At 42.8% G+C, this 22,454-nt stretch overlaps 1 long non-coding RNA gene across 1 annotated transcript; it reads left to right on the top strand.

The window, feature by feature from the left end:
* The first annotated feature begins 13,386 nt into the window (after positions 1-13,386).
* Positions 13,387-21,908, top strand: LOC140850475 (uncharacterized). Its single transcript, XR_012133371.1, has 2 exons — positions 13,387-13,669; positions 19,254-21,908. It is a non-coding gene; the product is annotated as an uncharacterized lncRNA (long non-coding RNA).
* Positions 21,909-22,454: the final 546 nt, after the last annotated feature.

Raw genomic sequence — 22,454 nt, 5'->3', positions numbered from 1 at the left:
AATTAAAGAAGACACAAATAAATGGCAATCTATCCCATGCTCATGGATAGGAAGAATTAATATTGTCAAAATGGCCATCCTGCCTAAAGCAATTTAGAGACTCAGTGCAATCCATATCATAATACAAATAGAATTCTTCAATGAACTAGAACAAATAGTTCTAAAATTCATATGGAACCACAAAAGACCCCAAATAGCCAAAGCAATCCTGAGAAAGAAGAACAAAGCTGGGAGGATTACACTCCCTGACTTCAAGCTCTACTACAAAGCTACAGTAATCAAAACAGTATGGTACTGGTGCAAGAACAGACCCATAAGTCAATAGAATAGAATAGGGTCCAGACATAAACCCACACATGTATGGTCAATTAATATATGATAAAGGAGCCATGAATATACAGTATGGAAAAGACAGCCTCTTCAATAAATGGTGTTGGGAAAACTGGACAGCTGCATGCAAGAGAATGAAACTGGATTACTGTCTAACTCTATGCACAAAAGTAAATTCCAGATGGATTAAAGACCTGAATGTAAGACATAAAACTATTAAACTCTTAGAAAAAACAGGCAAAAATCTTAAACACAAGTAAGAGCAATTTTTTCCTGGACATGTCTCCTCAGGCAAGTGAAACAAAATAAGAAATGAACAAGTGGGACAACATCTAACTAAAAATCTTCTATACAGCAAAGGACACCATCAGCAGAACAAAAAGGCAACCTACATTATGGGAGAATATATTTGTAAACGATTCATCTGATCAAGGATTAACATCCAAAATATGTAAAGAACTCATATGCCTCAACACTCCAAAATCAAATAACCTGATTAAAAACTGAGTGGAGGATCTGAACAGACATTTATCCAAAGAAGAAATACAGATGGCCAACAGTCACATGAAAAAATGCTCCACATCACTTATCATCAGGGAATGCGAATAAAAAACACAATGAGATATTCACCTCACTCCAGTCAGAATGGCCACTACCCAAAAGACAAGAAATAACAAGTGTTGGAAAAGATGTGAAGAAATGGGAACCCTCCTACACCGTTGGTGGGAGTGTCATTTGGTACAGCCACTGTGGAAAACAGTATGGAGGTTCCTCAAAAAACCAAAAATAGAAATACCATTTGACCCAGTAATCCCACTTCTAGGAATTTGCCCAAAGAAAACAAAATCCCTGATTTGAAAAGATATATGCACCCCTATGTTTATAATTTCATTATTTACATTAGCAATGGAATATTATTCAGCCATAAGAAAAAAGAAATCCTGCTATTTGCAACAGCATGGCTAGATCTAGAGGGTATTATGCTCAGTGAAATAAGCCAGGTGAAGAAAGACAAATACCATATGATTTCACTTATTTGTGGAATCTCAAGACAAAACAATATGAACAAAACAGCAGTACACTCATAGACATTGAGAAGTAACTAGTTGTTACCATGGGGGACAGTTTGGGATGGGTGGGTGGGTGGGGAGGAGGAGGGGGATAATGAGGCATAAAAATTCTCAATCATAATATAAGCTGGCCATGGAGATGGTAGTACAGCAGTTTTGACAATTAATATTGTATTCCATTGTGTATGACAATGTAGTATTCCATTGTGTATATGCACCTCCTCTACTTTATCCATTCATGTACTGATGGACACTTAAGTTGTTTTCATATCTTGGCTAATATAAATAATGAAATTATAAACATAGGGGTGCATATATCTTTTCAAATCAGGGATTTTGTTTTCTTTGGGTAAATTCCTGGAGAATATAGTCAATGATTCTGTAACATCTTTCTATGTGGACAGATAGTAACTGCACTAGTGGTAGTGAGGATTTAATAATATGGATAACTGTTATACCACTGTGCTATATACTTGAAACCAATATAAGATTGTGCATCATGATAGTTCTTAAAAAAAATTGAATGTGAAAAAAAATAGGCTTTCGGGAGACACAGAGGATCCAACCCGAAGCCACTTGTGTGGGAGTTTGCTGAAGTACACTAAGAGAAGAGACAGATGAAGCAATGTTCAGTAAATGATGACTGGAAGGAAATATTGGACATTTCCATTTGCTTCAATGGTCTGGTGCTTTCTTTATTTCTTCCCTTTTTTGTTCTCAGTAATGTTGTTTTTAGATAAAACTCCAGTCTCACCTTGCTGTACTGAATGGAAAAGTAAAGAAGTGTTTTTACATGCACGTTTCTCCACATGGCCTGAGTGTGCCTGGTTCAGGGGAGCATTGACGGCCCTGGGGCAGAGGGTTAGGTGTCAGGTGGAAACTAAGGGGTAGGGGAGCAGGAGAGCCCCTTGGAAGCTCATTATTGCAAACTAGCACATTTCAAAACACTTATTCAGGTAGCATCCTGGAATGATATATGTGAGAACTAGAGTAAAACGGTATGAAAGGAAACAGAATAAAGTGACAATGAAGTCAGAATATTTAATACACAGAAGCGATGTGTACAGAAGATTCTCAAAATACACTTTGTGCTTTTACACCCACCCCCCACCTTCCAACAGCATATGCCCAACCCTGGGCCCAGTGAAGTGGGTGATGACAGTAGCTGCTTATACTCCCAGAGACCTGGAAAACTTTCAGGAGATGTCTGCTAGAAGGCAGACTATAGATATTTTTTTACTCAGTCATTCCTATCAGCTATAATATTTGAACATGCACCTCCAATGTCACTATATTTATTTATAAATCTTAATAAAAAATATCCATATAATAATATAAAAAATAGAAATCTATAAAGGAAAATGTGAAATGGGATAGCCTATATAAACTAATGTTATGTGTGTTTTATATAGACACTTAGGTTGTTTCCATATCTTGGCTAATAAAAATAATGAAGTGATAAACATAGGGGTGCACATATCTTTTCAAATCAGGGACTTTATTTTCTTCGGGTAAATTCCTAGAAGTGGAATTACTGGGTCAAATGGTATTTCCATTTGAATATGGAATATATATTATATATTCTATGTAAACTAATGTAAATATGTCAGGGCACATATTAACTCATTTAATACTCATAATAACTCTCCAATAGGTATTATTAATCCCCATTTTTACAGATGGGGAAACTGTGTCATCCTAGGTCACACAGCTGTATGCACCAGAACTTGATTTCTAACCTGGTAGTCTGGCTCTAGCATCTGAATTCTACCACCTGCACTGTATTCTTCTAGTTCTTCTAATACTTCTCTTCTAATTGTTATGCTACTTTTCTGATCAGTCAGGCAATAGTTAATCTCTCAAGATGTGGTGTGCACTTTGGGAGAGGTTCACCATTAATGATAGTGACTGTAAATTCCTATTTCAAATAGTCTTCTTGGTAATCATATCTGATTAAATTGTCATTGCTCTTTACCCTTTGATGTAGCTGACCAGGAGCTTCGAGTAATCAGGATAACTGCTAGCATGGCCATTTTCTTTTGCTTCCTTGTAGATGTTCCTCTAGCATTATTATCAAATCACAGGTTCTTTGTAGAAATCTATTCAAGCCATGTTGCGAGGAGTAGGTTAGCTAACCCAGATCACACTGACCCTTAAATCCACTTACCAAGGCAGTATGGATCTTACTACATCACAATAAGCAAACTCAGGTAGCCCCACTCAGCTCATCCTGCCTGTTCTGTCCAGAGCATCAGCACACAGGTTCAGTGAGGGCACCAGTGTTAATCAGCAGCAGAGTTTAACAATTTACTTTTTTAAAGATAAACATAAGTAAAAGTTCTAAATTTTTTTCTCCTACCCAAAGGGTTGTTCCCTATAGCAGGGGTGTGTGAACCCTGCTTTGGTATTGCTCTTCTTCACAGCATTTCTCAAACTAGAGTCCTTAGGCCATCTATATCAGAATCTGCAGTTTTCTTATGAAAATTTAGATTCCTGAGCTTAAATCCATACTGGCTGAATCCTGGGGTAGGACCCAGGAAGTCTACATTTTAATGGAGCTGTTCACATGATTCTCCTACGTATTAATGTTGATAGCTACTGCATTAGGAGCAGCTAGGTCCCTGATACAACAATAGCTTCCAAGGTTGCAAGAGCCCTTCAGTGGCAGCTCCCCAATCCTCCAGCCAGTACTTGAACTTGAGAGTAAAGAACCAAATACAGTGATTCTGATTGTCCTTCCCTGCAGACAGGACACATTTGAATACACCTTCAGTTATTCAGATATATTTTGATTCTTCCATTCAATTAAAACAACCTGAGAAAGAAATGTGCTTGATTTTTCATAGTATCTGTAATTCTTGATTCAGCACTAGAATATAGTAGGCCACAGCCAGCAAAAACTTTTATTAATTCCCAGTGGCTACCAGAGAACTCTGTGGCCAAGGATCCTGAGACTGAACTGGAGAGCTGTAATGAATCTGTGATGCATTGTCAATGTCTGCCATGGAAACCATGTGGAGAAGTGGCAATTCAGGGTAGGCATATGGCAACACAAATGAGCCATCTTAATGGTATATTCTCAAAATGAATAAATATGGGCAGATATTATTGCATATATGAGCAAATCATCTCTCACTTAGGGAACTACCTACATTTTGGGGTCATCCCTGTCTTTGCAGGTCATTCTAAAAATAAGGTAGCTAGAATCTTCCAGAACTGAGGTAACAGCCACATAAAAGAGTACTCCTGCCATGTACTCTTTTTCATACCCACAACATATGCAAGGCCTTAAATTAGGAGCAGGAGAGAAGCTGTTGGAGCCAGATCTAGGATGGCTCCTACCAAACTAGCGACCGGAAATCTTAAACATGATGTAAAGCAAGAAAACAAGCTTAACCATTTAAACATGGCAGTGGTCTGGAGCACTCTGGGGTAGGGCTAGGTATCTGCACATGTCAAACCAACTCAGTAAACATGATAGCAATGATGTTGAATCATGGGAGCTTGATTTGAGTAATCTTTAAGCATCCATAAAATAAACTTAGGTGGAACCTCTAAGTATTTTGCATCAGGTAACTGGAATTGCTACACCACCTGCTTAGATCACAGTGAACCCTGATGTGGTGGGAACTGTGCACAGATCCACACACTATCTATGATGGCAGCCTTGTGGGGAGCGTGGTCTTAAGCGCAAGACACAGCATGAAGCAGACAAAAGAACAGTTATCACACATGCATGCAACTGGTTCCCACTGGTTCCCACTTACTAACATTTCTGGCAAAGCTAAACTGGCTTTAGGAGAAGGAGATGTTGGGACTTGGAAAACTAAGATGGGTTAAATCCTCTGGATGTATTTCAGGTTTTATTTTCCTTAGGCTTCTCTGTTGCTAATCCTTATTTGTAATCTGATCTCTTAGCTCCTATGAAAATGTGCTTACCTTGCTTTGTCAATACTTCTTTGGCAATTCCTGTTGCCTTCTTCATGCATTCTTTCCCCTCCATCCAACCCTTAAAAGAAGGTCTTCCTCATGGTTTTGTATTCCGTGTACTGTTTTCACTCCTGTCACTTTCCTGTGGATAATGCAATCTGCTTACACTGGTAATTTTAATCACCATTTAGATGTGGATGGCTTCCAGTGTTTCATCTCCAGGTCAGCTCTTCTCTCCCATTTCAGACTCAATCCAATTTTCTGTGCTGACCTGGATATTCATAGGCACCTCAGATCCAGCCAACCTTAAACTATATACAGCAGCGTCATATCCCCTACATGCAAAGCAACAACTAGACAGATATCCAGGCTAGAAACCTGGGAGGCATCCTAGACTTTTCTCATTCCCTCATCCCTCACCAAACTCTGCTGGGTTTATCTCCTGAAAATGTTTTCAATCCTTGTTTTCCTTCATCATAGTTCTAATACTACCCTAGCTCAGACTTTCAGCTTTAACATGGGAATCAGTAATAGCTTCACAACAGTAGCCTGGCCTCCAGTCTAGCTTATAAAGTCTTCTGGGATCTATCTCCTGATAATCTCTTCACCTCACCCCTCTCCTATGCCTGCATCCCACCAATACTAACCTGTTCACAATCCCTCCATGCCCTTGACCATGTTGTTCTACCTGGAGTGTCTGACAACACTCCACATGGCTAAGTTCTAGTCTTAAAAATTTAGCTCAGGGGGCATTTCCTACAAAGGTTCTTCTCTGAGACCAATCTACCTACCACTCTAGTATAAGCCTGTCTTCTCCATAATACCATGTCATCTAGTGACTGCCTCTATCACGGTTTGAACCAGTGTGTTGTGATTATCTGTTATTCTTGAAAACAAAGACTTGTCTCATCCATGGTGATCCTCAATGCCTAGCAGAGTAAGTAAATGCTGGATAAATGATTGGATAAGAGAAATCAGAGCAGAATTTATTTCAGTAAGTTGAATATTTAGTGGGTCTTCTTTTCATCTGGGTCACAAGTATCTTCAAAGAGTTAACTTTAAAATTTTATTAACATTGTGGATTCAAGAAAGCAAAAATGTTTCACCTAAAACTTGAGGAAGGGAAGTTTTCATCATATCATCATTGTCATTATTATTGGAAAAGCTCATAGGACATGAGGGAGCAACATAACTCTCTTTTATCTTCAGTGAGACAATTAAAAAGGAAAGCCATCTTCTCTTGCCATACATCATGTATTTCATTTCTTTCCTCAAGTGAATATTTGTAGTTGGGTTATTACAATCTGAAACTGAAAATCTGGAAGTGCTGACCCAGCTTTTACTGGCTCACTCTCAGTTCTGTAACTACTGTACAATGAAAGCTGAAATGAGGCAAGAAAGAAGAGTTCATGCCTTGACTGCTTCAAAAGAGAATGTGAAGCCATGGGAGAGGACCCTTCAGCAGCCATCAGTGGCTCTGAGCATCACCCAAGGTACCAGCACCCGCTTCCAGTGTTCAAACTGTCCCCAAGTCCTTGTGCCTGAAAAGTCAGCACAGAGCTTTCCCTGACACTAGCTTTTCACCCTCCAGAATTGAGGAGATGACTCAAGTGCAAAGGCATTCATAGGACAAGCTATTATTCTTCACCAAATACTCATTTGCCATCAGCTTGAACACTCGGAAGACACACTGCCAAAAGGAGGAAGCATGAGTTGACCTGCCTGCATTACTGCCATACGGATATGTGCTTAGTTGCTGCTATAAAGTGTACAGCTAAAAATTGTTCCACTTGTTACCAATTTAAGTGGGACAACCAGCTGTTGTCTCTGCCATCTGGGGGCAGAATTCTTGATTAAGACATTCAATAGATGGCAGCAGTGTTTCCTTTTGACCCTACTGGTGACTTGCAAATCAGGATTAAAGAACACTAGATTTCCATTCAGGTCAATCCCCATCTCCTGACCCACATGTACCTCCAAATACCCTCCCCCCAACCTTTGCTACTTTTCACCTTCCTGCTCAGTGACTCAATGTTTATGTCTTTCAGGGTCCCTGAGGGTAGAATGTCACTGTTGATTCCCACATCCAGTGGGGATTAGTATCTGGGCAGAAGGTCCTCTGCTGAATTTCTTTAAAGCACAGGAGATCCTTCTTTAAAGCACAAGTTCTCTGAAGATGAAATTGCATTTCCTTGGATTACAGTTTCTGCCTGGAACAATGGTATTGCGTGGCCAACCATAAAGGAAGGTATCTCTCTCTTAAGGAGAACTAAGCAGTTCACCAAAACAGAGAACTTTAAGAAGGAGCTCTTTGAGTTTATTCATTTATTTTGTGTGTGTGTACATATAAAATATACATGTATATTATATATACATATAAATTATAATACACACATACTGCACACACATTTTGCCTGGGAATCTAGGCAGTAAACTACAACTTGAGGGCCAAAAAAAAATAGAAGAGTGAGAAGGAGGATAGAAAATTTTGTCCAACATTAGTAATGTTTTATCAGACAAAGACAACTTAGGCAACCTTTTCCCAGCTGGCGCAAAGAGGAGCTTGTAGCCACCCAGCACTCTGTGCTCAACAGAAAAAGCCTGCAGCATTCAAGCCTGAGCATGGGGTAATTTCATGCCCACTTTCCACATGCCAGTGCTGTGTTGAGGGCTACTTTGTCTCAGTTAGCAGGTAGCATCCCACAGCTGTTTGAATTGTGCTCTCTGACAGAGCTTGTCTGCTTTCCAGCACAGACACTGTCAGAAGCCTTGGAGGCTGAATATGGAATCCTGCCAAGATGGTAAGGGAGCCCAGGATGCCAGGCAGTAGGGGTTCACGGCCCTCTCCCTTCCAGAGGCTGGCTGGGACCACCTGGCTTTTGCAAAACAAATACAGAGCAGACCTGGCCTTAGGTTTGGAAGCAATAACCTAAAACATGGAGCTAGTTGTAGTAGTCAGTTGAAGTCTAGACCTTTCTGCTGACAGTGTTAGCTGAAGTGATTGGAATTTGAAGGCAGTATTTTGTTTACAGGGAGGTGAACTGTTCTTGCAACAAGAATAGTCAATAAACATGTAATCACCATTAAATGTATATGGATTTCTATTATGAAAAAGTAATCATTCTTCCATTTTACTACCTTCTTCATATTCTTCAGAAACTGGAGCAACCTCTAATTTCTCCAACTCCAGAATGTGCACATGAATTGCATTATCTGCCCTGCCTTCCAGCTAAAGAAAGAAGGCTGCCTTCAGCTCTCCAGTACACAAGGCCTCACAGGCAAATGTTCATTGTCACTGGTGCATCCATTATGTCATCCTTACAGTGAGGAAGTCAATTTCCAAAGATAAGTCACCATCTAACCAGAGAGGAACTTCCCTTTCTCCTTTGCTTGGGTCAGGGCTGACAGGGAAGGCTTGGCATGAAACACCATCACCACATTTTCAGGCATAGCTGTTCTAGACCTAATGGGATCTGAAGGGAGATTGTGTTAAACCCATGTCTTGAAAAGAATCATTATTCTTAGAATACTCATTACTTGCCCCCTCTGGAAGTTTCTATTTTAACTTTCACTTGACTTTTGTGTTAACAGGAAAAAAGACAAAGTGGGAGACAGATAAGAAAATACTCTCTTCATAAGAAATCTCTGTCATAATAACAGTATCTCCTTAAATATATGTTGCTTTGGCCCCCAAACATATATCAGTCAATCTGTTCATATTTGTATCCGAAACACTTCCCTCCAGAAGTTAGACTAAATTACTTTGCACTTGCCTCTGTACTCACTCTCTTATAGTCAATCACAGATACTGAATTCCATCTCACTCATACTTTGGATCAGACAAGTTCACACTGCTGAACCCATCTTTGTGCTCCTGGTATCTAGTTTAGTGCCTTCAAGATAAATTATTGTAATTCACAAATGACTATTTTCACAACCATCAAATGAGGTATGTAATATTGTCCACATTTTGACTTAAGCACACTAAAGTTCCCCGTCAGTGCCAGATTTAATTTCATCCTTATCCATTAAGTTCCTACCTGTGTTAAGCACTTTACCAACATAGCAAAGTAGAATTATTTCTACTCTCTAAGTATAGGGTTATGTGTGAAGAGCAGGAGATGGTTACTGGAACAGAGCTTGGAATTTCACATGCAACACTAACTTTATATTACCTGTGATGTCAAGGACAGATTCCTTGGTTTCTCATAACTGGTTTTAACTCACTAATTGAGCCTGATAGTCCCAGTAGCATGTAGAATGGGTTTTCCAGTTCTCGCAGACCACCCTCTCTAGAGTTCTTTGCTCATTCTCACACATCTTGTTCATCCTCATCTTCCTATCACTGACCATTTATTATTCCTCATGTGGTCAGAGAGCCCGTTCAGATATGAGGTCATGGGTGTAGGCAGCTGCACTTCACCTGCCTCACCACCCAGCTGGTTCTTCATTTTAATAAACTTTTAAAGTTGAAATTCAACATACAGAAAAGTACACATCATAAATGTACAGTTCTGTGAATTATCACAAAGGGAGGAAGCTCCTGTAGCCCCCTCTGAAATCAAGAAATAGAACATCAATACCCTCAGAAAGCCCCTGTCTTATCCTTCACTCAGTTAAAAAGCCTCTCCTCCCCTAAGTTATCCATCATCCCCACACCACAGATTTGTTTTGTGGATTTTTGAGCTTTATGTAAGTGGAGCCTTCAGGATGCGTTCTGTACCATCTGACTTCTTTCATTCACTATTGCGTTTATACGACACAGCCATGTTCTTGTTTATAGATGTAGTTTGCTTTCATTACGGTATAATACAGCATTGTATGAATATATTAACATTTATTCATTCGACTATTGGGAAATCTGCACTGTTTCAGTTTGGGGCCATTACATTACACCCTAATGCCACTATGTATATTCTCCCAGAAGTCTTTGGTTCACACACGCATGTCGCATCTGTTGTTATCCCATCCACCTCTGGAGATTGTCATTTCTTGGCACTCTGGCCCAACTTCCAACTGCCCACGTTGTGACTGTACACTTAAAGGGTCACTCTGACCACCGGAGTCCTCTCTGCCTACACAGTAAGCTACCCAGATGTGCCAGGGAATTACCAACCTGGGATGAGGAATTATGGGGGCTGCCCATTGGCTGAGATGACTCTAAGGTGCTTGTTTTATCCTGGCTCCCAACATTGCCTAGTAGAAAGCTCCAAGGGCTCCCACAGGTAACCTTCTTGGTAGTGCATGCTTCATTGCTCTCCTTCCCATCCTGGTCCACCCCCCTCACTCTTCTGCTTTTGCTGGGGTCATCTCCCAAATAAACTACTCGCATTTATTTAAGCCCATGTCCCAGGAACTGCTTCTGGGTGAAGTTTAACATTTTGCATCTCTATCCATTACTCTTTAAGTGGTTGCCCTTAAATAGATCACAAGATTGTTAATTTATTAAAACCTAGTATAAAGTAATATGTAAATACATATATTTACACACACACATGTATATATGACCTTAGCCATTTTAACTCCATCTATTCCTTCTTCCTTTGAGATTTTATTGTCATATTTTAAATATACTTTAAACCTGCTGATAATGTTAGTATACTTGTTTTATACAGAGAATATTCATTTGGATTTACTCATGTTTTATTCTTTCCATTGTTCTTTATTTCTTCCTATATTTACAAGCTTCTGTCTACTTTTTCCTTCTACTTGAAAAAGAGTCTTTATTATTTCTTTTAGTGTGGGTCTACTGGTAATAAATTCTCTTTTTTGTTAGCCTGAAATTTTCTTTCTTTTTTTTGAGAATATTTTCACTGGGTATAGAATTCTAAGTTAACAGTGATTCCCCCAGACCCCATCCCCATACTAAACTTGATAATCACAGTCTTCTGGCTTCCATTATTTCTTTGTGTTTAGTTTTCAACAGTTTTACCATGATGTGCTTAGCATGGGCATCTTATATTTATCCTGCTCTGGATTTGAAGTGGTTCTTAAATCTTTTGGCTGGAAGTTTTGTAAGTTTTGAAAAAATCTTAGCAATGGCTCTTCAAATATTGCACTTCACCGACTCTCTCCCCTAACTTTCTGGACTCCAATAATATAAATACTAGACTTTTTCCCCACATACCATACGCTCTTTTGTGTATTATTTTTTCTTCCTATGCTTCAGTCTGATATTTTTTTGCTTTTAAATTGTGTTTAATCTTCTATTAAAACCACAGTTAAGTTCTTAAATCAGTTACTAAAGTTTCCAGTTTCAAAATTTCTATTTGACACTATTTTATAATGCTTATTTCTCTGAAATCCTTCATTTTGTTAATTCCTTAAACACAGTAATAATAGTTACTTGATTTTGCTTACTTCAATATGTGGGTAGCCTATACATGAATTTCTGAAGACTTTTATCCTCTTGACTTTTTGGTTAATTCTTGTATTTTTGCATGCCTAGTTTCTTCAGAGTGTTTTGTTTGCCTGTTTTTTGTTTTTTGAAGAGCAATCATTGCCTTGAGGCTCTATGTTTATTTCCTCTAGAGAGGTTTCACTTTTGCTCGTGGCAGGCTATTAAAGTGAAAGAGCAGATCATCTCACCTCAGACTGAGGTGACTGAAATGAAGTTTCGGTTTCTGAGAGGGTTGGCCTATTTCCAGGTGTCCTTACTTCCAGAACGTAGCTCTTTAAGGGCCCCAGCTAAAAGCCTCAAGTGCATGTGAGGGCTTTTCTTCCTTGGCAGATGCTTAATTGTATTGTTCCCTCAGCCCCATGAGAATATCAAACCCCTCTCAGATGCTACTTTAGAATTTGCAAGTATCATGGGAGAGAAGGCAGTGCCAAATATAACACTTGAGTCTTTGAGCTCTCCTTTTCTCCAGAATCCAAGTGTGCTGCTTTAGAAGCTTTTCTATGCCTTTAAACAATAGTTTTAAACCCAATTCTTCTAGTGGTATTGGTTGGTGGGTTGATCTGATGAAAACTAGTCTGCCAGAACCCGCTAGTTTCTTACCAGCAAAAGTCAAGCTCAAGTCCAGCCTCCTGTAAGAGTGTTCCCTTCTCTGATCTCTGTGATTCTCTCCCATCTGTAAACTTCTGCTGCATTGTTAGTTCTGCTGCATGCAGTTTAGCACATGTTTCCATTTTCTTTTATTTTCCTCCACCAGTTTATAGAGTTACAGAACTAAAGTACTATAATAATATGATGTAATGATTCTACATATTCACACATATATAGGTAGTAAATAATATATGCATTATAATTGAATTATTATAGTTATATAATATATAGAATTAAAGAATTACAAATTGATATCTTAACATACTTCTAAATTCCTCAAGAGCCACGAATCTAGCACTTATACTGCATTATATTCATTGGTGGAGAACTTGGAGATCCAACAAAACCAGACCTGCACTGACTGACTATCCCTATTCACCAGAAAGCCAGAAGTAATTCAACATGTTTAGTGCCCAACCCAGTGCCTGGACATAATACCTATTCAGTAAATAACTGCTATCATCTCTCTCCTTCCTTAAAAGAAGACATAGTTTCCCCACTTCCTTCCCTTCCCTGAAAAATAGAAGGAAAAAACCACAGGCTATATAGTTATTCACACCTTAAACCACATACCCATTAGGTGCAATGACTTAAGAATGTTGAGTGTTCTCCAACCTGGAGTAAGCAATCCTGCCTGGATAATGTGCAACTAGCTCTTTCTTTTCCATCCATTTTAGGGAATTACACAATTTTAGATAATTCACAAGGGAGGCAACCTAGTCTGATGATTGAAAGCTTAGTCTTTGGAACCAGACACAGTTGTCTTCATGTTGGGAGCCACACAAAGACAACAAGATGGCCACAGTTCATGAGGTTCCTGCTTCACTTCTTGGAGATTAGCTACGAGCCCGCGCGCGCCAACAAGGAAGCCTGCGCGCGCCAAGAGATACTCTTCTCCCCCTCCTTCCCCATTATCGTATACCAATCAGAATGTAACTCGCTGCGCCACCCCTGCTATGCAGCCAATCCCCTGCCTACAAGTATCCTATGGCCCACTCTGCCCCTGAACACTGGTGTATATCTACCCCCGTCTTACAATAAAATTTGAAGGCTTGATCAGAATACTGTCTTGCCTTCGCTCTTCTCTCGCCCCCATTTTCTTTCAGGTCGGATCCCCCTCGTCCCCACAAATAACTAAGTCCCGCTGGACGGGACAAGTGGCGCCCAACGTGGGGCCAGAGGCGCGGATCCTTCGCAGGCGGACCCCCGAGTAAGATATCGTCTGGCCAGACCCCTTCTTGATGAAACAATAGGAGACGCCTTTCGCCGCTCACGGAGGTCGTCGTCCCTGGTGAGTACCGGCCGCCTTATAAGAAAATGGGAACTAGATTAAGTAAAGAAGCGGTCTTCATAAGAGACCTAAAAAGTTCGCTTAGGGAGAGAGGAGTTCGAGTTAAAAAGAAAGACTTGGTAAAGTTTTTTATTTTTGTTGATGAAGTCTGTCCGTGGTTTATTGTTAATGGCCCCGAAATTCATCCTAAAAAATGGCAGAAAGTAGGTAGAGATTTAAATGATTATCTTATCAAAAACGGCCCTGACTCTGTTCCTGTTTCAGTATTTTCCTATTGGAGTCTTATCAGAGATATTGTTGAAAATACTGACCCTGATAAACGTCAACTCTTGTCAGTGGCAGAATATTGCCTCCGCCCCCTATCTCGGGCGGCCTCAAAATCGTCTCTTTCGAGTGATCCCCCTGCTCCAAAATCAGCTAAATCCCCCTCCCCTAGCCTAACACCATCTTTGCTCGGTGCCCTCCACGATACCCCTCCCAAATGTTGCATTTATCCGCCTCTCCCTCGAGATTCGGACTTTGTCGATACACAAAAGGTTTTTCCGGTCGTGACTAAGAGCCAAAATAGCGAACCTTTAGATCCGGGAGACGCGGCCGAACTAGAAGACGAGGCGGCCAGGTATCACAACCCAGATTGGCCCCTTGCCGCCCCGTCGCTTAACCCCCCTTCTTACACTCCCCCTATTCAGCCTCCCAATGTTTGCGCCTCGGCCTTTTTGCCCCCGTCGGCCCCTCCGCTACCCCCTCCGGCTCCCGGTCCTGTTAGCCCCCCTACCAGCACTGAAGACCTAATAGCACAGATAGTAGAACAAAGAATAACTTGCCATCTCCAAAAATTGGTTGTCTCCCAACCAGTTCGTCCCTCATTATCTTCGCAAAGGAGCCTCTCTAAGAAACCGCTTACAGCCACAAAACCTAAAAAACTGCTCTTTCCTGTTCTTACCCGGGCCTCCGCCCGCTCTGGCCCCACCTCCACAACACGTAGCCCGGAAGAGGGCGATCTTGAAAGCGATGGTGAAGACGCCCCTGCTGCTCAGGAATTAGAAAGTGAGGGGGAAGAGCAGGCTGAGCCAGAGCCGGCCGAGCCTGCCGATGGCCCTAGAGAATTTCACAAAATCCATTTCAAAAGCTTAAAAGAGCTGAACGCGGCCGTTAAAGCTTATGGCCCCAATGCCCCTTTTACCCTTTCTGTTCTTGATTCGTTGTCTCGAGGAGGACATTTACTCCCAGGTGAATGGCTGCGTATAGTCCAGGCTGTGCTTACCCGTGGTCAGTTTCTAACTTGGAAGGCAGATTTTGCTGACCGCTGTCAGACCATCGCTGCTGCCAATGTAAAAGACCCTCATTCCCCAACAGCGTCCTGGACGTTTGATAAGCTTACGGGACAGGGCAGATATATCTCTGAAACCAGGCAGCAGCGCCTTCCCCTTAGTCTTTTATCTCAAGTGAAAGATGCCGCTTTGGGCGCTTGGATATCACTCCCTGCTTCCGGGACTGCTAACACTCCTCTAACTAAGATCACTCAAAGCTCGCAAGAAGACTATAGCGAATTTGTTAGCAGACTGTTAGAGGCCGCCGAAAGGACCCTTGGTTCCGCGGCTGCCAATGATAAGATTGTAAAACAGCTAGCCTATGAAAACGCCAATTCGGCATGTCGAGCCGTCCTCCGCGGTAAGACTCGAGACAAAACTCTTGATGAAATGCTGAGAATGTGTAGAGATGTCGATCCTTTTACATCCAAAGTCCAAGCCCTTTTAGCTGTAGGTGCCGCTGTTCAGACTCCCCCGGCTTCTTATCCTCCTTCCTTCCCCAGGGGCGCACCGCCTATGCGTAACTGCTTTAAATGTGGACAGCCAGGCCATTTCGCTCGCCAATGCCCTACCACAGCTCCTCCTCCTAGAGTTGGGTCAGTCCCCGGTATTTGCCCTCGCTGCCATAAGGGGCGGCACTGGGCCAAAGAGTGCCGTAACAATCCAACAAATCCTTTTTACAGTACCACAAATCCTTTCACCCCCCCTTTTCAGGGAAACGGGCTGAGGGGCCAGCCCCGGGCCCCCCAGCCAATTCCATTTCAGCCGGCCTCGGGGAACAGCCTAGCTGTAGCACTCCCGCCCTCTATCGGGCCACACCCGGGAGTGCAGGACTTGACCTCTGTGCCTCCTCCTCAACAATATTAACGCCTGAAGAGGGAGTTACAATTATTTCCACAGGAATTTATGGCCCACCTCCCAAAGATACTTATTTTCTAATTTTAGGGCGAGCTTCCACCACAATAAACGGCCTTATTGTCCACCCTTCCTTAGTTGACAATGACTATACTGGAGAAATAAAAATTCTTGCTAGTGCTCCCCGGTGCCCTGTCAGCATTATGAAAGGTCAGCGCCTTGCGCAGGCACTCCCCCTCCCTTTAAGTACATCTCACCCTGCTATTCATAAGAAGCGAGGCTCCTCTACCCCAGGTTCCTCAGACTTATATTGGATCCAAGCCATTACTAAAGAACGCCCCACTCTTAAGCTTAAGATCCAAGGAAAAGTATTTGAAGGAATTTTAGATTCGGGGGCCGACTCTACGGTCATATCTCAGGCTTCATGGCCCTCCAGCTGGCCCTTACACGCTTCCTTGACCCATCTACAAGGAATTGGACAGTCAAGAAACACCTTACAGAGCTCACAGTTACTAAACTGGGAAGACGAAGAAGGAAATACCGGATTCATTCAACCCTTCGTAGTTCCTGGGTTGCCAGTAAATCTTTGGGGAAGAGATATCCTTTCTCAAATGAAAGTCATCATGTGTAGCCCTAATGAAGTTGTAACACAGCAGATGCTTTCACAGGGTTACCTCCCTGGTCAGGGGTTGGGCAAACTAAAACAGGGAGATCCCAACCCGATACTGGCCACGCCTAAGATAGACCGCTCAGGTTTAGGGTTTGAAAAACATTTTTCGTAAGGGCCGTTGCTCCTCCTGCACTCCAGGCAGACAAGATTACTTGGAAAAGTGATGTTCCTGTCTGGATCGATCAATGGCCCCTTACCACTACAAAATTAAATGCAGCCATAGAGTTAGTGCAGGAACAGCTGGCTGCTGGACATATTGAACCTTCTACATCCCCTTGGAACACCCCAATCTTTGTAATCCAAAAGAAATCAGGCAAGTGGAGGCTCCTACAAGACCTCAGGGCGGTTAATAAGACCATGGTCCCTATGGGCGCATTACAACCGGGAATTCCCTCTCCAATAGCCATTCCTAAAGGGTATGTCAAATTAGTAATTGATCTAAAAGATTGCTTTTTCTCCATACCTTTGCATCCTGATGATTGCAAACGTTTTGCCTTTAGTATACCCATTACCAATTGTGTAGGGCCTTCTCCCCGGTTTCAGTGGAGAGTTCTCCCACAAGGAATGGCCAACAGCCCCACTCTCTGCCAAAAGTTTGTAGCCCAGACTATAGACCCCTTTAGGTTGCTCTTCCCCACTTTGTATATTATCCATTATATGGACGATATTCTTCTTGCCGGTCCTGACCAGCAACAGCTCTATGCGGCCAGTCAACAGCTAGTCATTGCCCTCCGAGATCGAGGACTACAAATTTCCCCAGAAAAGGTCCAGGTCCACCCCCCCCAACTATTTTTAGGCTTTGAATTATTTTCTAATAAAATCCTCACTCAAAAAATTCAGTTAAAGAGAAGCTCCTTAAACACTCTTAATGATTTTCAGCGTCTGCTAGGAGACATCAACTGGCTCAGGCCTTATTTAAAGCTGACCACCGGAGAGTTAAAGCCTTTGTTTGATGTCCTACGTGGAGACCCTGATCCTTCCTCCCCCCGCTCGCTTTCATCAGAAGCACAAAGGGCATTAACCATTGTAGAGCGGGCTATTTCTGAACAGACCATTAGCTACTTCTCTCCACATCTAAGTTTGTGGCTGCTCATTTTCCCTACCCCCTTCTCCCCTACAGGAGTCCTTTGGCAGAACCATCCACTATTTTGGGTTCATTTACCAGCCTCCCCCCCTAGGGTCTTAGCTACCTATCCTCAATTAGTTGCTGCCCTCTTACGTTTAGGCCGAGAGGCAGCTCTCAAGTTGTTTGGGAGAGACCCTGAAGTTATAACCCTCCCATACAATACATCTCAATTACAATGGCTTATTCAACATGATGATGATTGGGCGATTAGCTGCACCTCCTTCCAGGGGACAATAGACAATCATTACCCTGCAGACAGATTAGTCCAGTTCCTTCAAAAGACCCCGGTTGTCTTTCCCAAAAGGACTAAAACCACGCCAATTGCTGGGGCTGTCATGGTGTTCTCTGATGGGTCCTCCTCCGGTATAGCCGCTTTCAGTATTAATGGGCAAGTTACTCGAATACAGACAGACCTCTCTTCTGCACAACTTGTTGAACTAACTGCAATAATCAAGGTTTTTGAGCTTTTAATAGATGCCCCCTTTAACCTTTACACTGATAGTGCCTATGTAGCAACCTCTGTTCCCCTATTAGAGACAGTGCCTTACATACGTCCCTCTACAAATGCTTCCCCCCTATTCGCAAAACTGCAAAAATTAATTTTAAGCCGCGATGCCCCTTTTTTCATCGGGCACATACGCGCTCACACTGGCCTTCCAGGGCCGCTTGCCAAAGGCAATGACAGGGTTGATCTAGCGACTCAATTAGTAGCCTCTGTCACGCCAGACTCACCCTTGGCTGCAGCCCAACGGGCTCATGAACTACATCATCTCAATGCTCACACTCTTAGACTCAAATTTTCAATCACCCGAGAACAGGCCCGCCAAATAGTTCGACAATGTCAAGGATGTCTAACTCTCCTCCCAGAGCCTCATAACGGAATCAACCCCCGGGGGTTAGTTCCAGGAGAGATATGGCAAATGGATGTCACTCATTACCCTCCCTTTGGTAAATTAAAATATATCCATGTGTCTATTGACACATGTAGTGGTTTCCTATGTGCATCCTTGCAAACGGGAGAGGCAACTAAAAATGTTATTACCCATGTTCTCTCATGCCTGGCGTATCTACCACAACCTAAAATCTTAAAAACTGACAATGGGCCTGGATACGCCAGCTCTAGCTTTAAACAGTTCTGTGCGCAGTTAGATATTAAGCACGTAACAGGAATTCCCTATAATCCCCAAGGCCAAGGCATTGTTGAAAGAGCCCACTTAACCCTTAAAAACATGTTATTCAAACTTCAGTCGGGGGGAGAAGTATTCTATCCGAGAACAGGTAATGCAAAGACACTCCTAAATCATGCACTGTTTGTTCTCAATTTCCTTACTTATGACTCCGCGGGTAAAACCGCTGCTGATCGCCTTTGGCATCCCTCCACGGCAGATAATTATGCACAAGCTATGTGGAGAGATCCGATGACCAATACATGGCACGGGCCTGACCCTGTGCTCATATGGGGGAAAGGACATGCTTGTATATATGATGCCAAGGCACAAAATGCCCGATGGCTCCCAGATAGGCTCATTAAACTCCTAGACACAAATAGAGGCAGAAACAATAATAATTCCAGTCCAGGGCATATTAACCCCTGAGAAGCCTTCCCTTTCTGTTTATTTTCAGGAGGCAAAAATGAAGATATGTACACTATTGACCCTCGTCATGACCTTTCGCCCCGTTTGGACCCATCAGATTTCCAATTTCACCTGGACAGTCACCAATGAAGCAGGAGACGTCGTTTTCAGTTCTTCCACCTTAGCAAGTACCCCCCCATGGCCTGTTCTTGCCCCTGATCTCTGTGACTTGGCCGCTGGAGCTTCTGCGGCCTGGGGGACCCCAGACATTTACTTTCCTTTTTCCACCTCCCCTGAGACCTACCCTGAGGGACAATCTACCACCTCTCCTGGGTGTAACAACACCCCTAGGAGAACCTACCTCAGAGAAACAGAATTTTATGTCTGCCCGGGAGCTCATAGAGATCGAGCCCTTAACTATAAATGTGGATATAGAGACTCCTATTTCTGTGACTCCTGGGGGTGTGAGACTACGGGAGATGCTAGTTGGAAGCCTAGCTCCACCTGGGATTATATAACTGTAAGTAGGGCTTGGAATCCCAAGCCTAACTCAACTGTTACCCCAGAATGTCAAAGCACCCAATCTACAAGGGGGCGATGTACACCGCTCTCCATTACCTTTACTGACAAGGGAAAAAGGGCCCCTATTGATGGATGGCTCAGGGGACATGAATGGGGGCTAAGGCTTTATGTTTCAGGAAAAGACCCTGGGCTCACTTTTAAAATCAAATTAATTCGATCCATTCCAAACGCCAACAAGCACGTTGTCCTTGGCCCTATTGCCCCTAAGGCAAGAGACCCAAGACCTTCTAACCCTTCTCCCCTGTCTACTAGTACTGTTTTCCAGGCCTTGCTCCCCCCGGTTTTACCCTCCACAGGCGAAATCCTTAAAGGCCTGGCTAATGTGACTGCAAAATCCCTTAACCCCACTGGATATAGCGAGTGCTGGTTATGTTTCTCCCCCGTTCCCCCGTTTTACGAAGGGATAGCAGTTTTAGTAAACACCTCAGCAGACCTCATACTTACCAATGACTCCAGCAAGACTCGCTGGTCAGACCCCTCCCGTTTTTCAGAGACCTCTCCGGGTCTCACATTGACGCAGCTTTCGGGAATAGGCCTCTGTATACATAGCCCCCTCTTGCGTCTACCCCCTCAGCTAGTACCCATTTGTAACAGCTCCTTCTCACCCCCGCTGTCCTATGAATTCCTTGTCGCGCCCAACGGTACTTATTTTGCTTGCTCCTTTGGCATAACGCCCTCCGTTAACCCGCGCTTATTAATATCTAACAATGAATATTGTGTTTTAGTCATGCTCATGCCCAAGATTTCCATACATCCCACCGAAGACCTCCTTCCATATTACTCGGGCTCTACTCGCACTAAGCGTGAGCCAGTAACCGCCATTACCTTATCTGTATTATTAGGATTAGGAGCAGCTGGGGCTGGAACAGGCATTGCCTCCATAATTACTTCTAAACAACAATATTATGCTCTTAGTCAGGCTATTGATAAAGACATACAAAATCTGCAAGAGGGTTTAGACAGCCTGAAAGAATCTGTTGTCTCTCTCTCTGAGGTAGTGCTCCAAAATCGCCGAGGGTTAGACCTCCTTTTCCTGAAAGAAGGAGGTCTCTGCGCTGCTCTTAAAGAAGAATGTTGCTTCTATAAAGACAAAACAGGGTTAGTGCAAGATAGCATTGATAAAGTTAAGAAAAACCTAGAAGCCAGGCAAAAACAAAGAGAAAAGGATGAGGCCTGGTATAAAAACTGGACCTCTGCCACCCCTTGGTTAACTACTCTGATCCCCACCATCCTTGGACCCTTGGCAGGATTCTTCCTTTTAGTGTCTCTTGGCCCTTGGGCCTTAAGAAAACTGACAGTTTTTATTCGAGAGCAAGTTGACCAGCTCGTCAAGCCAGCGGTTGCTGTTCATTATCACAGACTTACAGCCTGTGATGAAGAGTCTTACACCGAGCCAACCAATGCTCCCGGTCTCCGGTTTTCAACTTTACAGGCGCCTCAACCATGGTACCATCGATTCTGGCACCGTACTTAATGTGGCCTATATGCTGGTCAGCCAGAGCCAGACATACCCCTAACTATGAGGGTATGGGCATCGAGATGAGTGCGAGACGAAGTACCGCAAGGGAGGGTTCTTCCTAGAACCTCTCTGGTCCTCCCTGAGAATACGCCTGGCTTGCATAGAGGTTGGTATCCATATGTACATAAAGCCTTGATATATTAAAGTCAATTTGGCTTTCAGCTCTGCCTCTCCTCCCTAAAAGATACCGAGAGCATTTGCAGGATGTTACCCTGCTGGAGGAGCCAGGCCTCTATTCCCTCACTCGATTAAGGCCCACCTTTCTAAAATAAATAGAAAGAGAGGAGATGTTGGGAGCCACACAAAGACAACAAGATGGCCACAGTTCATGAGGTTCCTGCTTCACTTCTTGGAGATTAGCTACGAGCCCGCGCGCGCCAACAAGGAAGCCCGCGCGCGCCAAGAGATACTCTTCTCCCCCTCCTTCCCCATTATCGTATACCAATCAGAATGTAACTCGCTGCGCCACCCCTGCTATGCAGCCAATCCCCTGCCTACAAGTATCCTATGGCCCACTCTGCCCCTGAACACTGGTGTATATCTACCCCCGTCTTACAATAAAATTTGAAGGCTTGATCAGAATACTGTCTTGCCTTCGCTCTTCTCTCGCCCCCATTTTCTTTCAGGTCGGATCCCCCTCGTCCCCACAAATAACTAAGTCCCGCTGGACGGGACATCTTCACATCTAAGATCTACAAATTATTAATTATGTTACTCTGGGAAAGTTACTTAATGTCTCTAAATCTCAATTTCCTTATCTCTACACTAAGGATAGTAGTACCACCTCATTGGGTTGTTGGGAGGATTTAATGAGATAATTTATGGGAAATGCTTAGAACAGGTGGTACATTATACACATTCAGTGAATGTTGAATATCAGAGTAAGAGTACAATTCTCATTTGTTTCCTGCTTCCTTTCAGTGGGCATGCTTTCTGCATAATACCCCCTGATGTCTAATTTCACATCATTATTTGCCAGTGGCTACATGTGGAACAACAGGATGGAGAACTTGCTTTAGGTAGCTAGTACTGATTTCACAAATCACACAGCAGGACATTGATATGGGGTCATGTTAAAGGCAAAAGCCCTGATTTCTCTTGTTCTTTTCTCACCTGTTTAATATATAACCACTTGTAATATACTCATTC

Source organism: Manis javanica, chromosome 7 (genome assembly GCF_040802235.1).
Source record: "Manis javanica isolate MJ-LG chromosome 7, MJ_LKY, whole genome shotgun sequence".
Lineage (NCBI taxonomy): Eukaryota > Metazoa > Chordata > Mammalia > Pholidota > Manidae > Manis > Manis javanica.
The sequence above is the reverse complement of the archived record's forward strand: the minus strand, read 5'-3'. Positions and strand labels throughout refer to the sequence as shown.